The sequence below is a fragment of the Asparagus officinalis genome, chromosome 2 (genome assembly GCF_001876935.1).
Source record: "Asparagus officinalis chromosome 2, Aspof.V1, whole genome shotgun sequence".
NCBI lineage: Eukaryota > Viridiplantae > Streptophyta > Magnoliopsida > Asparagales > Asparagaceae > Asparagus > Asparagus officinalis.
In genome coordinates this window covers 40,762,084-40,767,666 of record NC_033795.1, presented here as the reverse complement: position 1 = coordinate 40,767,666, position 5,583 = coordinate 40,762,084, and positions in this window count along the sequence as shown.

Below are 5,583 nucleotides of genomic sequence, written 5' to 3'. Positions count from 1 at the left end.
GTTCGGGCCACAGGTTTCGCCCGGCTTGGACCCCAGTTTGCTGGGCCGGCCCGGCCCGTTTGGACAGGCCTAAGGGCGGTTAAAACTGATGGAGTTAACTAGGGGAGTTTGGTGGGTAAACTTCAAGGGTATTCGATGAGAAGTGAACCAAGTTTTTTCCCATGTGTTTTGTTTTGTGTTGTTGTTGTTGTTGTTGTTGTTTTGTTTCTGTTTTAGTTTTAGTTTTTTTTGTGAGGTGGGGGGTGGGGGGGGGTTGAATTTACCCTTCTTTTTAAACTTTATTCTAGTGTCATTGAAGGAAATGCAATGTACCCTTATCCATATAGTAACAATGCAACTTGTACAGTAATGTCAAGGATGAATTATTTTACTTATCTAATTTAACGACACAATGTACACAGTTGTCTGGTTGATAACACTCATGTATATACACATAATAGGAATATGTGCTATTATTGAGGTGATCCACTTAGCACGTATAATCTGGTAATGGATGAAATGAACATATCATTGCAAAGTACGTGTCTCCTTTATCTACAAATTATATTATCATAGCCATTTATAATCTAAAATTTACACTCGTTTAGGATTTGACCTATTGTATTAGTTTCATGTCAAAGAAATACTAAGGTACCTAATGAAACTAGAAATTTTTTGATAGAAAGTTGTATCTTGTTTTATATCATGAAAATGAGATGAGATAGCATACCAATCGTCTTATAGTGACGGAAATGCAGATCATGAAAGCTCCAATAAGAACCTTGCTATTTGTCTCGCGCGTGATGCATCACGCAAGAGAGGAGGAGGGTCAGTGGGACCCACTTCACGTGGGTCCCTCTGACCCTCCTCCTCTCTTGCGTGATGCATCACGCGCGAGACAAATAGCTTTTTTGCTCCAATAAACATATGAAGAACACGAGCCGCCGCCACTTGTACCAAGATATCAGCTACATGATTTATTGTTCTTCAATGTAATGCCACCGAGGTGAGGGAATTATCCAGAAGCAACTCTTGTCGAATAAAACTTGACTAGCTCTGGAACTAACTATAGAGATCTCTACAGGCACTAAGATACTTTGAGGCATTACCACAAACAGGTAGACTGCATTAGAGATGACCCATTGCTCAACTAACTAGTTAATTTTGGATCTAGATTTATGGTCTTTTTAGGAGGTACCAAAGATGTGAACATGATTTACACAAAGAATATATTTTATTGATTCGAATGTGGTGCCTATGAGAAAGGGATAGACAAAGAGACGGTACAGAAGATTTTCACAGAACACTTTTGGATTGAGAAGCAAAATGAGCTCCACTCTATGATAGTTTAAGCGTAAATTACACTTTAATACCCAACATTTGCTCGATATTGCACCAAAATACGCAAAGTTTAGAACCTAATTTAAATGCTCAAAGTTTCTAAAATTTGCACTTTAATACCCAATGCAATGCAAAGGTGAGAATTTTGCCCTAAAAAATCTCATGTGATTCTCACATGTTGTTTTCAAAACGTTTTAACACTTACTTTTTGTTAAATTTATTGTTTAACCTGTTAAAATCCTATTTTAAGATACAGTTATGGTAGATTTAAAGTATAATAGAGGGTTTACTAATAGATTTAACAAAAAAATAAGGGTTAAAATATTTTGAAAATAGCACCTGCATATCACATGAGAATTTTCGGGATGAAATTATCATGTGGATATTAAACTACAACTTTTATAAACTTTGGGTATTTAAGTGTAGAGTTTTAAGTTTTGAGTATTTTGGTGCAATATTGGGCAAACTTTGGGTATTTAAGTGTAATTACCCATATTTTAATAACAGGCTAAAGTTTGGAAAATCCCCTCAACTATGGCGAGCGTCTTAGTGATTCCCCTTAACTTTGAAAATTTAGGAAAACCCCAACAATGATGGAACTCTCACAAAATGGTCTGAACTTTCACACTTTTCTCAACAAATCCCCTGACGTCATTATTTCAAAAAGCGAAATGAGAGAACATCCTTTAGGAATCAACCCATTTAATTTAAAAAGAAACTATCAATCGGTAAAAAAACGACATTGACCAATTTACAATACCCTCCCCCCTACCTTCTCTCCCTCTCTCTTTCTCTCATCCTACAAAAGATCATAGTTTTTATTATCGAGGTGTATTTTGGTCTTTTCCAACTCACCTTTTGTCATGTGACATGTTATACTAAACAACATTCATTTTCAGGTGTTAAGTGTGTGAAAAGTTCAATAGGGTTAAATCAAATTTGCAAAGTTGAGAGAGGTTATCTGCAACTTAGACATTATATAACATATTTAACAACACAAAAAAGTATCAAAACGTTACATTTAACCAAAAAATTAAATGATTGTTTTTTCTCATCTTTGCATAATTCTTTCTCAATAGTACATTTCTTTGCCTTGAAAATAAATGTTTATATTCACACTGTTGGAGATTAACTTGAATTTAGTTATGATCTCTCAAGCAAGAGAATCCCATGTAATCTGAGTTGTTATTAGTTGATAGCATGAGAAGTGGTCATCATAACAAACATGTACATTTGAATTTTGAATTTGTATATCTCATCTCTAAATATATGATGATGCCCAACGTAAAGAGCAATCTCTTCCTGCTACTTTATGGTATAAGCGCCCAAAAGGACTAAACATCTCTATCCTCATGGCTTCCTCCTCCTCATCCTCCTCCTCTATTATCTCCTCTATTATAACATGCTTGCAATCAAAGAGTGACTCTCACACAATCTTCATCAAGATCGATGGACCCACTTACTCGCTATGGTGTGCATAGTTCGTGCCTACGCTATTGAACCATTGGCCCAATGCACAGACAGCGGAGATGAAACTGATACCGAAGCCGGGCTCGATTACAACGAAGGTCTTGTATTTAACGATATTGAACCCTTTATAATCGATCTTGACGATGGTGAATCGTTAGATGGAAGTTATAACTGGTAACTTGCCGATCATGCAATAAATGACAATGTACTCGTCTTGTCTTGATGATGTAATGCAGGAGCTGTATAATAACCCTGATATACACATGCCACTTCAATCATCTTGCATGACGAAGAAGTGTGTCCAAGACTCCTTCAGAACATCTCTTGTCCTTCCTGCCAAGGCAGGGGTGGAAAGGAGATAATCTTCGGTAAAGGAGAGTTGTGTCCACCACCAAATCCCTTCTTGAAGAATGATAGCGGTGATGAAAGACATGGTCGCTATTTACTCAGATATAGCTCATAGGCATGAGACTACATGAAAAAATGGGGATCCAGTTTCGCGCTCGAAGAAGCTCTTTGTTTTGGTCGTGGTCCTTGACTTCCACCCCAGCCAGCCTATGTGCCAAAAGGAAAATCTGACAACTACTATGGACGTAGAAGGGGTCTAGGCTATATCTCATCATCCTCCTACAAATGCTGATCAACAACCAATCCGCCACCTCGAATAGCGGTTGATATTCGTCTGATTCTTCGGCATGGGACTCTGATGTTAGCCTTGGAGTCAAAGGTTTGATGTCGAACATGGTCACGGTCGATCCTCCAACGATGGAGGAAGACGATCAATTATCAACTTGGGAGGATCCTTGGATCCATCGCCTGAATATCCAGTATGGTGATAGATTCGAGCAAAGGGAATCTCCTACCGAGGATAAGGTGGTCCAGGTCAACATGGGCGACGAAGCGAATCTGAAGCCCATATTCATTAGTGACAGTCTCCCATCTGAAGAGAGAGAGGAGTTAATTGCAATTATCAGGGAATACTTCAATGTCTTTGCGTGGAACTATGAAGACATGCCAGGACTCGATCCAAATGTCATGATGCACTGCCTTAACATCAAATCAGACGCTAAACCTGTCGAGCAATAGCAAAGACGATTTTGTTCATAGATTATGGAGGTGATTGAAACTGAAGTTAAAAAGCTAATTGACTCAGGCTTCATTAGGGAGGAACAACATCCCGATTGGGTAGCAAACATCGTTCGGGTCCTTAAAAAGAATGAAAAAAATCAGAATTTGCATCGACTTCAGAGATCTGAACACCGTCTACCCAAAAGACGACTTCCCTCTTCCTATCACGAACGTCATCATCGACAACACATGCAGATTTAAGAGAATGTCATTCATGGATAGATTCTCGAGTTACAATCAAATCAAGATGTACCCGGACAATGAAAACACACTTCGTTCAGGACGCCACTCGGTATCTTCTGTTACATAGTCATGCCCTTCGGCTTGAAAAATACAAGTGCTACATACCAACGAGGCAGGTCAAAGATTTTCTAGGAATACATTCGGAAGACCATTGAATGTTATGTTGATGACTTGGTCATAAAAAGTCGCAACAAGATAACTATATCAAAGACTTTAGAACAATGTTCGATCTCATGCGAGGTCACCAATTGAAGATGAATGTAGGCGTTAAAAATTACCTATGGGTCCCACGCAGCTCGAGACAGAAAGAAGATGATGAATGTCGCTATCTACGTCACAGAAGCTCATTTGACAATGACAAGTGCATGAAGTGAGTCGACGAACCATGCGAAGCAATGAAACTTCGGAATAACGGAAACACGAATGGATCGGGAGCTACGCGTCACTTACAAAAGACGAAGCGTCCCTCGTGTCTCGTTTACTCCACATATGATTCAATCATGGAAGCTTGTAGATCACTTTGTTGGCTTTCCTACACATTTTGAATCGTATGATTCCGAGTTCGGACGATGAAGATACGGTGGAAACGGATAGAACACGCCAAACCAAGCTCAGGCCAAAGCTAAGACACCCATAGGTGTCTCGGCCAAGCCTTGGCCGAGACACCCACGAGTATCCGCAGCCCCGAAAGCAGTTTTTGGCCGATTTAAGCTATTTTTCAACGATTAACCACCTGAATTTGTTCCAACTGATCTAAATCTATCCAAGAACATGATAAAAAGGTTACAACTGAAGATAAGAGTGAATCGATCGTTCTTATCAAAAAATAGGGGTCCCAAAACCTATAAATACAGCTCAGGGCCTTCATTTTTTCAGATCTGGAATTCTCGAGCGTTGGCGAAGCCCTGCTAAACTGAAGACTGAAGGAGCATAAATTTCAGAAGAGATGAGGAGATCAGATCGAGTTCATCGGCATAAAGAAGAAGAGCTCGTCAGATCTACACTTCTCGGTCCTTTGCCTTAAGATTACCCCGTTACGGTGATCTCGAGAAGAGTGATTATCTCGCAATTGCCGAGATAATTGCTTCGGCTTCCTGATTCCTTCGCGAATCAACGAAGCTCTGGATCTGATCTGATTGTTTGATGGTCCATGGATATGAACGTCCCCATCACAGGCTAAGATCCCACCCAAGCAGCGGGCGATAAACACATGTTATGTTGTTTGACGAGAGTTGTACTTTTTTGTTTTCGTTGTGTAAGGATCTTATAAAAAGACTAACTTTTGTTTTCATTGTAACGTTGAAGTTGTAATGAACATAGCAATGAATACATCAACTTTCTCCCCAAACAAGCTGGCGACCATAATGGGAGCCAACAGCTTCGCTGCCGAAGCTACCGTGCCGAAGCTGCCAAAGTAACCAG